The sequence below is a fragment of the Lissotriton helveticus genome, chromosome 10 (genome assembly GCF_964261635.1).
Source record: "Lissotriton helveticus chromosome 10, aLisHel1.1, whole genome shotgun sequence".
Lineage (NCBI taxonomy): Eukaryota > Metazoa > Chordata > Amphibia > Caudata > Salamandridae > Lissotriton > Lissotriton helveticus.
The window spans coordinates 126,735,075-126,745,872 of record NC_136071.1 but is presented as its reverse complement, the minus strand read 5'-3'; the positions used below and the strand labels follow the sequence as shown (position 1 = coordinate 126,745,872).

The window sequence follows — 10,798 nt, the reverse complement described above, 5'->3', positions numbered from 1 at the left end:
CTGTACTAAGTCATCCAGTTATGCAATAAGTATTTTCTGATATTCTACCTAAAATGACGGGAGTATCGAACACTTTAAAATGTTTAAAATCAGGCTCCTCCAAAAGGGCTGTAAACTAACTCCTGCGGGTTAATTGAGCATCAGCGCTCGGTTCTGAGCCCGGCTCGCGCTCGGTTCTGAACCCGGCTCGCGCTCGGTCCTGAGCCCGGCTCGCGCTCGGTCCTGAGCCCGGCTCGCCCTCGAGCCCCGTCCGCGTCAGCAGCGGCCGCCGCCGCGGGGAGCGTGCCGCAGAGCCCCGGCTACAGTACAGAGGCGGGCCCGCTGTTGCGTCACAGCGGCGGCAGCAAACACGTCGGCCGCGGCATCACCGAGCATCCTGGGAAAGGCCGAGCCGCTGGAACATCTTCGCCCCTCCGCCCTGAGCTAGACCGGCACCCCGCAGCCTCCCTCCGCCTGCTGCCCACCCGCTCGCGGGGACCAGCTGACCGGCGGCCACGGTAAGGGGGCGCTCCCCCGGCACCTGCCTTGCTGTCACCGCCCCGCTCCCCTCAGCCGTTATCGAGCCCCCGGCCCCCTGTCTTGGGGATGAAACCGCTGTTATTTCAAAGTTCTTAGTGGCCCGGTGCGTTTTTCAAAAAGAAACCAAGCACAGTGGCGCGACCTGTCTGCCACCTTGGTACATGGCTAGGGACATTTTGTCAACAGAGAAGGTAGACATTGCGAGGGACGTGTAATAATAGAATTATACCTCAGGAAGAAACAAATGTTTTTTTCACATATTTCACCTTTTCTGGTTTTGGGGAACTGTCTGTGTTTTGTCATTATTTGCCATTGAGTTCAGTGTAGTGTAGTATAAATGTGAAAAAATACACTCATTTTAAGACAGTACTGGTTGTATGTATTATGCCTCCTCCCAAATACGTTCTTTTAAACCCCAGGCTGAAGAGCTACAAGGAGCATCCATTGTGTCTTCCGTGTATGCAAGAGCTGCCTAGTTTCTGTTATTTCCACCTTGCCACCGGGGAATTTAGCTCCCAGTCTTTGTGTGTTAAATCCCAGCAGCATCACCCATTCCCATCGCTGTGCTTGAACTCCTGAGGGCTTCTATGCATGCTGTTCACCTTCCATGAATGTACAGACACCTACCCATTGCAGGAGAAGGTAACAGTAGCCTGTACTGTATGTACAGTATGGTAGTAAACAACACATAGTTTACTGGGAACAAGCAGTTCCTGCTGCCCAGCTCTGCCATGAGGGCGGAAGTGCCGTGAGAGAACAGCTGTTATTTATTTTTCGTCTCCTGTGACATAACTGGTTGGCTTCTCGTCACTGACAATGTATCCTTACCTCCCAATATTGTGTAATTATCCGTTTATGAAAGCAATTGATAACATGCGAGGGAACAGTGAAATACGCGTTTGCCACAGGCTGGGATACGTTTTGAATAGAGATCATTCATTGCCTCGTAGTCATTGGTTAATAGTTGCAGTCTCATCCTTTACCATGGCATGGTTTTGTACACGGTCCTGAAATCGCAGCGACCTTGTTTTTAAATTCTGTCAGATGAGTCTGGTTTATCGGGCAGCATGGATATCGCCCCTTTAGATCCGTGGCAGTCACACATCAGTGTCTGCCAGGCACGTGACTGATTTTGCCATTCCTACTTTGTGATCGCGAACCAGTGGTGTGCTGGAGGACCTCATAATTTCCTTGCATGCCAGTGTACTTTTGAGTACCACACAGTGGTAATGGTGTAATGTATTTACACTACTAAGAGTAGCTACATCAAGCGTATAACACAGTTGGAAGCTTTTTCTGTATAGGTATGTTGTTTTAGTCTGATGTGACAGCTAAAGTTGCCCCTGACAGTTCAACTTAACGGCCATATGATAAGTGCCAAACTGCCACTTTAATCAAATGTTATGATTTCTTCACTGGCCAGAAATCAACCATAATCTATAGCTACATTCCGTTTAGATGGTTTGGTTAGGCAACAGCACAGCAATGCTAACCAAGTGGTCTGTATACGTAGCATTATTTTAGTCTAAAGGACCTTCTTTGAGCTCTTGTTTTATATTTATCAGAATTTAGGGCAAATTAATTACATCATATGTGCATAACCGTACGTTAGATCTATTAGTTCAAGCATCTGAACTCAGTGCATGAAATAAAAGATCTGCTCTCAGCATCTTGCTAAAACGAACGCTTGCATGTGTTCAGTGCCTTGCAAAAGCAATTGTGTTCATACGATTTGAGTGGGAAGTGAGCTGTTAAAAATATCTCTGGGTTACACGTTGTCTGTTTAATGCCAAAAGCACGGAAACCCGAGCAATCCTACTGTTTTCTTTTTTAAAGAATTGAATGTAATTTATATACATTTAACTTCATAGAGGTTAATATTTATTTTCAAGAATGCAATTGAAGAGGTATTTACATGGCAATTACATTTTTTACAGCAAAAGTACGCAAAATCAAAGTAAATTTCGAATTTAACATTCTGAAAGCAGATCTATGGCAGCGCGTTAAATTGAATGCCTACCAGTGCAAGGTTCAACTACATTTTACAACTACGAAGACATAGATGGGTATATATTGCATAATTTGCATAGTGGTTGTGAAGACAGATCTGGTGTTTTGTGGACAGTGTACTAACCTATTACTGCATCAATAAATATATACATAAACCTCCGTTTGCCAAATGTGAGTCCTACAAGATCAGGTATTGGTGATCTAAGCAGCTATCTAGAAATTTCTACAAGCTTTGACCAAAGTGATAAGATTGTTTTTTCATGGAGTTACTCTTTAGTGTATTCTGCATGTATCTGCCACCACAAAAAAATATTTGTAACCCATTAATTTATTTGCTGTGGGAATTTCGATGCAAATATTGTTGCAGACTTGGTGCTGAAACTTTAGTGCTACAGTTGTAAATGTAGTGTTTTAGTTGTATATGGTATATTAATCATAATGGTATAGTAGTGAATGTTGAGGTATGTAGAGTAGTACTGTTGTAGTTTAGTCATCGCAAAGTGTTGTTATGGTAGAAGACAGTAGTAAAATATATGTTTGGCAAGTGCATTGTGCGGTGAATGCAATATATTATAGCCCATCGAACACTTAAAGAATGTAAGGAACACTGTGAATGAATGAATGGATTGATGAAGTAGATTTATGAAGCATGACTGTTACCCCGAGGGATGGCCTGGTGCTACGGTTCTGGCAAGGACGCAGAGTAATTAGTGATTGTTAATTAGCCAGGTTTTGAGATTTTAGCAGAAGATGAGCTAGTCCTGGATTATGCAAATGTGAGAAGGGAGTGCAGGGAATGAGAGAGAATGACTGCCAATGAAGGCATGTTTCTAGTGGGAGTAAGCAGTAATGCAGGAGAAGAGTGAAACACAAGGCTGGGACGGTACATTTCTTTTGCAGGTAATGAGGACCAACATTGTTACGTTCACAATGACAGAAAGAGAGATTTGAAGATTGAGCATTTGGTAATAGGAAGCCACTGGAGTTTCTTGAAATGAGAGCAGATCGAAGAATGTGGTGGAAGACCTAAGGTGAGATGAGAAGCTGTGTTTTGGATGGTATGGAGATATGTGAGAGATAGGCAGGAATTCTCAAGCAGAGATAATTCCCGTAATAGAGACTGAAAAGGACTGGGGTAGGTGCAGTGGCGTAGAGTAGAGTGGTGCTGAGTAGAGTGCAGTGGTGTGGAGTAAAGGCAGTGGCTTAAAGTGGTGCAGAGTACCATGTCGTAGGGTGCAGTGGTGTGGAGCGGTGCAGAGTAAAGTGTCGTAGAGTGCAGTGGCCTAGAGTAGAGTGGCTCGGAGTAGAGTGCAATGGTGTACAGTAGAGTGGAGCACAGTAGAGTGTTATAGAGTGCAGTGGCATAGAGTGGTGCAGAGTAGATTAGAGTGGCGTAAAATGCTGTGGCCTAGAGTGTCTCAGAGTGCAGTGGCATAGAAAGTGGTGCTGAGAAGAGCAGAGTGTCATAGAGTAGAGTGGATCAGTGGTGTTCAGTAAAGTGCAGTGGTGTAGAGTACAAGGTGGGGGAGGGAGGCAAAAGAAGCAACCTGGAAAACAGACTGGTGGGAGGGAATACAGCTACATGGACGGAGATACGGGAGATGGACCGAAAACACAAGCACACATATGGAGTGCTCAAACACAAAGGAAAACGTAGCTCCAAAAACGGGAGCAGTGGATGGGCACAAGTACTGGGCCCATGCTCCGAGGAGGGCTAAATACACGAAGAGGACATAATCCCCGCATTTCAGTGACAAACTGGGACAAAAGAAATGAGAGCAACACTAAAGCTAATAAATGTTAAACTATGGGCGGGCTATAAGCACACAGTATGTAAACATGGCTTGCAGAGACAATCCAGGCAATAACCTAATAATTAATGGAATAGGCCATTAGCTTCAAGACCACAAAACCTTCTTTTGACCTGAGTAAGGAACCTCTGTGTTTTAAAATGAAATCTTCTGTGTTATGTTTCCATTGATATTGGCAAGTTAAATACAAAGAATCACAATGTGCAAAATTTTCTTGGACTAACACAGTGATAAAATTCCTGTTTTCACACACTGTGCAGCTCAACTTATATCATCATAGCTTAGTGGGCGCTGTTCCTGCTTCAGAAAATAAGAAGTATGCAAATAACAGGTGACTTGTTCAGTCCTAGCGTGTCGACTCAGCTTTTCCTATTTCTGAGGCCTTTCACATGGTTAATATGTTATTGAGTAATAGTTGAACTTGGTCTTTGTAGATAGTCACCGCACATCTTGTATCACAATAGTTCATTATTGAACACAAGTCATTCACGCCTTCACAACCATCATAACTATATGAAAGACCTCAAGCTAGGGCAGTTTAGTGTGCCATTTGTGCACTCATACTTTGTGTGAGCAATGCATTTTTCTACAAGCAGATCTTCTTTTGGAATCAAAAAGAGAAAAAGTAGGGCCTCTCACTTAATTGCTTTCGTGAACTGATTTAACTTGCAGAAGAGTCGATAAAACATTCTAGAATATATATCATCTACTGGCTGTGTCGCAGACTTTGGAACCAGTATGTTATATTAGGTGGATTTGTAAAGCGCACCTATGACTCGAGGGGTATTTAGGCAATGGAGTAGTTGAGTAGGACCATCAGGCTCCTTGTTTAACAGCCCAGTATTTAGTTCTTCTGGAACTCCAGTAGGGAAGGGGAGGTCCTGATGTGATGTAGAAGGTCGTTCCAAAATTTAGCGGCGATGTAGGAGATAGAACAACCTCCTGATTTGCTTCTGCGGGGTATCTGTGCAAGGGTAAAGTGTTGCTGAGTGTAGTTGCCTAGAAAGTTGGTGGAATTTGAGGAGATTTTTGAAGTAGGAAAGTTTGGAGTTGTGGAGGACTTTGTATGCGTGGGTGAGCAGTTTGAATTGGCAGTGCTTCTTAATTGGTAGCTAGTGTAGCTCTCTAAGGTGGAGCTTGATGTGTGGGGGTGTTAATGATGAGTCTGGCGGTGGCATTCTGGGTGATTAGAAGTCTTTGAGTTGATTAGTGAAGCTGGCGTAGAGTGCGTTGCAGTAGTCTAGCCTGCTTGTGGTGAGAGCCCTGGGTGACTGTGAGTCTGATGTCAGTGGTGAGCCATTTCAACAGGTGATGAGGTGCTGTGGGAGACTGTATCGAACACTGCAGACAGATAGAGTAGTATGAGCGCTGCGGTTTCCCAACTGTCATGATGGTTTGGATATCATCATTTGCTGCAGTGAGGGCGATTTCTCTGCTGTGGTTGCTGCGGAATCCAGACTGCGAGATGTCTAGGAAGTGAGGTTTTCAAGATGATTGAATAGTTGTTTGTTGATAGCTTTCCGCGACTTTGGATGGGAGGGGCAGGAGCGAGATGGGTCTGTAGTTGCTGAGCCCTTTTAAGTTGCGGAAAGCTATCAACAAACAACTATTCAATCATCTTGAAAACATCACTTCCTAGACATCTCACAGTCTGGATTCCGCAGCAACCACAGCAGAGAAATCGCCCTCACTGCAGCAAATGATGATATCCAAACCATCATGACAGTTGGGAAACCGCAGCGCTCATACTACTCTATCTGTCTTGCTGAGCCCTTTTAGGTCTCCCGAAGGTTTTTTCATGCATGATTTTTGCTTGTGTCCAGTTTTGTAGGAAGGTCCTGCTTTGGTTGCAGGCATTTATGATGGTGGTGAGGTGGGAGCTGTTGAGAGTTACTCCTTGGTTGTGGATATGGTGGAGGCAGTGGTTGGTGGGGCCCTGGAGTGGATTGTTCTCATGACTTCTGCAGTGTCTTCTGGGAAGAGGGGTTTCCAGTTTGTGATTAGGTGGTCAGATTTGGAATAGGTGGGCTGTTTGTTGATGAGGTCTTGTGTTTTTTGTTTGGGGTCGAAGTTGCTGTACATCTTGATATTTTTTTTGTGAACGAATTAGGAGAGGCTGTCGCAGAGGTCTTGCGATGGGGTGATGGAGTTGGTGATGCCTGGAGGGTTGGAGAATTTCTTTACGATGTTGAAGAGCTCTTTACAGTTGTTGGAGCTGGTTTCCAGACTGAGAGCAAGGTCTGTTTGAATGGCCTTGTTGATTTAGGTGTGATATATTTGGAGCGCAGATTTGAATGTGTTTCTTGCGAAGGTGTCCTGACTGGTTCTCCATCTTCTCCTCAGCTGTTTGCAATGGTGTTTGGCATTTCTAAGGTCTTCGGTGTAACAGCTGGCTCGTGCGTTGGTTCTTGACTGTCAAACACCTTCAGAGGGTTAGGGTGTCTGTGCAGTTTGTGATCCAGTTGTATAAGGCTTTGTTGTTGGAATGCACACCGCCAATGAGGTTTGGTTGGTGGGTACTGAGGGTGTTGGTCCAGTCTGTTTCTGTTATCTTTGGGTTCAAATCATAGTTTCCTTACATGACCACACTTTGTGATCCTGAGCAAATCACTTTATCTCGCCATGCCTTAATTCCCTTATCCATTTAAAAGCTTGCCCAGAACAGGTCAGTTTGCAGTGTGCAACAAAATGTATTTAGAACAGTATGAGTGTGCCTGTATTGTCTTATTATTTGAATTTGTGGTTATTTAGAAAATCTACACATACATTTATTCAATTACTTCAAATTTGCATGCCCAATATTGCATCTAGTAGAGATGAGCTAATCCACTGGGAGCTTGGTGGGATGATCCCTTTCCGTAATTATTGCTACTTTTTTGAGTTTCTTTTCTTGTATAGAGTGTTTTTCTTGTAACAATGACTGCCATTAGAATTGGCAGCGAAAAATGTTCCAGATCTATGAAGACAGCAACGTAAGAACCTCTGGTACTCTGGTACTCTATAGACTTACAGTCCTTTTCCTGACCCTGACTTAAGATCTGGTTTTGTCCACATCCTGTCTGTCCCATGCTGAAGAGAAAGTATAGTCCCAAGAGTATGTCTATCCCATGCTGAAGAGAAAGTATAGTCCCAAGAATATGCAGGTCATTGTGTGGAACACAATGACGCATTACATAGGTGCATGGCAATCCCATGCCCAAGCGTCATGTAAAAAAAGCTTGTTACACTCAAATGGGGCTGTGCTGAGGCCACTAGTGCCAGCTTCTTGGTGGGAAAAAAGGAACCCAAAGATTACAATCATGTGAGATTGGACTATGTTTTTGTAGATGTTGAGTGATAGTTTATCATGGTAGACTATTCCATTATTTAACCCTGGCTACCTCCAGAACACCTGTTCAAATGATTGTGCCAATAGCCACAAACTAGACAAATTTACAGTGGTTGGGCTAAAGAGCGAAAATATTATTAGCAGTCTGTAATAAATTGAGGACAAAGGGCCAGATGCATCAAGCATTTTTTGCCTTCGCAAATGGCAGATTAGCAAAAAAATGGTTGTCTCATTCAGCAAATCCTATTTTGCGATTCGGTAACCTGTTACCGAATCGCAAAATGGGTTTGCGATTTGCTATTAGGAAGGGGCATGTTTAGGGCATTTGCCTGAATGTTTTGCGACTGAAATGTGGTCGCAAAACATTCGCATTTTACCACCTACTTCAAGTAGGTGGTAACAAGGGGTTCCCAAGGAACTCCTTCCCCTTTATAAATGTCTGTAAATGCATTTTCTAAGAGCAGACAGTGGTCCCACGGGCCACTGCCTTCTCTTAGAAAATGAAAGGAAAAGTTTACATTTTCTCTATTGTAAAGCATCCCGTTTTCCTTTAAGGAAAACAGGCTGCTTAACAAAACAAGCATTGAAAATGCAATAGGTCTCGCCTTTGATTAAGTTGAAGCCATTTGCTTTGCTATGGTATTGTATAGGAAAGCAAATGGCTTTAACTTAATGAAAGGCGAGACCTATTGCATTTTTATTGCTTGTTGACTACTGCTTTTGTTTCTGTTTCTTTACTGAATCCAGTTCGTAAATTGATACGGCTCAAGCTCCATATTTAATAACTTACCTAACTTAGTTGCTTGCAGGCTGCTTCTGTAGCGTCCATGGAGGAAGACGCAGATGGATGATGCCATCGCACATGCAGTTTACAGTGCGTGCATGCAGGGGCGGCTGGTGACATTTGAAAGTGGTGAGGCGTAAACTAATTTGCATATCGCACCGCAGCTAGTAGCCAATGAATATCTCCCATGTCCACTTTCGCTTTAAAGGATGAGACCGAGCTACTGGTAACCCCATGCTGACAGAATGTATTGTTATTGAGTCTCTAAAATGTTGCATTGCTCCCTTTCATTCTTCTTTGAGAAGACCCAAGGATAGAATTGATGTCTTGGAATAAAACCAGTTATCTTTGGGATTTTTTGTGACACATTCTGATAATCTGACAACCCCGTGTATGGTTTCGGGAGAGATATGGAGAGGTGTTCACAAGGGTTAGCTGTACTTCCCTAAATTAAATCTTAGGAGTTTTTTTTGCTGTCCAATGTATGGGCATAGGCAAGGTGAACTTTTGCATTCTTTTAAAAATCAGACAATATGTCAGTGTTGCAATAAGTAAATAATTTAGAGCTAAATCCTGCATTTTGGCAAACTGTGCAAAATATTTATGATGGCATCACCACATTTCCTTTAAGATACTATGCATTCTAGGACTATAGAAAATAATAGGGGAAAGTATTGCAGTTGTATCTATTTAAGGGATTACAATTATTCAATGCTCCTTTTGTCACATTTTTAGGTCTCGGCATCGAGACCTATTGCAGTTGAGTTCGGTCTCAAGGGAGACAGATCTGGGCACGCGGGTAGATTTAACATCGTGGACGCGCATGCCCAGCCTCCCGGCGTGCACATCTCCTGTCTGTCCCGCATTCACACAGGCCTCTTTCAATCACGCACGCAGCCCCCCCCCCTGAACACACATACAGACACGCACATATACATACATACACATACATACACACACACACACACCCGCCACCCCTACAACTAAACCCCACTCACCGCATCGACGTCCTCAGCCACCCCTCCTGACTTCTGCAGCCACCGCAAGACAGCCGTGACGCTCCCGAATTTCCGGTTGGGACGTGCACGCTCACGGCTTGTTTAAGATTGGGCTTTGGCTGCACGCTGGCCTGTTGAATGTTTCCTGCAGAGGGCAGTGTGGTACCTTCGTTAAGAGACGGAATTTCGCCGCAAGTTCAACTATTAGTCGTCATTATACTCAAGGTCGGAGTTGTAGACCGGGGTCCTATCATAGCACGATAACTGGGTAGGTACTGTCAGGTGACGATTACCTGTCCTCCTTTAATTTGACTGGCAAGGCGCACACACTTCTGCGTAGGCTTCTTACTTCTTATGGTAGAGTATTGGCACTTTTATGAAGCAACAGGTTACCTGTTACAGTGCCAGTACTTACTTTGTGCCAGTGGTTGATAGCGGGTCCACAGCACTTACTTTAGGGAGATGATTCTCTGATAGCAAAGCCGTCAGGGTGGTGTTTCAGCACCCCCAAAATAAGCATGCTGGATTTCCGAAAGTGAATGAACGCTAAACATGCCTTTACATTTAGCTTTTATCTTGTTGCATTTGCAAAGCGTTCAAAGATAGGGGTCAAATGTCAGGTTATGTCTTCTGACAAAATGCTTCTCATTTTTGTAAAAGGGGATATTGATTTTTACTTTTCATCTTATGACTGCAAAGTGAAAAGATTTTATAAAGTGACCTATGTCACAATATTGCTGTGGTATAGGGAGTATGAAAGGAAAGGCGGTAGGGTGCCCATTTTTTTCCTACCTTGCAACAAGATTTAAGTATCTGTAAATGGACTGTACCATTATTTCACGATACACTAGCAGCAAGGAAAGCTCAAATGAGGCACATTTTTATAGTTGTGAAGTGTGACGGAACAAAGATTTTAATATGATCAAAACGAACCGAGACACTTGGTGATACGCAAATGATGAATATACACTGAAACCCGTTTTCCACTATTATCATTTGTGCTTTATATATGGTTTTATCAATACAACTGCAAATGTATTGGTCATTTCAATTGAAAATGTGATGTCTGTAAATGACACTGAGCAGATACACCATTCTTTAGTAATACATTTACGAAAGTGTCCTCCAAATGACTCCATCCCTCTCACACAAACTACACCTTACCTCTACCCTGCTGAATGGGTGTGACTGATTTGTTACACTTGTTTTATTAGGTCTCGGGAGCGAGACCTATTGTTGTTAAAATGCCTCCCAAGGGAGACAGACAGGTGCACGAGCCGCTTAGGGTATGTGGACGTGCTTTGCGCGCATGCGCACACACACAGCGTTACTGAAGGCCAAAGGCACT

General features: G+C 43.6%; 1 protein-coding gene across 1 annotated transcript in view; it reads left to right on the top strand.

The window, feature by feature from the left end:
- The first annotated feature begins 282 nt into the window (after positions 1-282).
- PRKAR1B (protein kinase cAMP-dependent type I regulatory subunit beta) overlaps positions 283-10,798 on the top strand; it is a 561,069-nt gene continuing 550,553 nt past the window's right edge. Inside the window, exon 1 of the mRNA XM_078664907.1 lies at positions 283-497. The gene's annotated coding sequence lies outside the window, so the exon portion shown is untranslated. The remainder of the gene's footprint in view (positions 498-10,798) is intronic.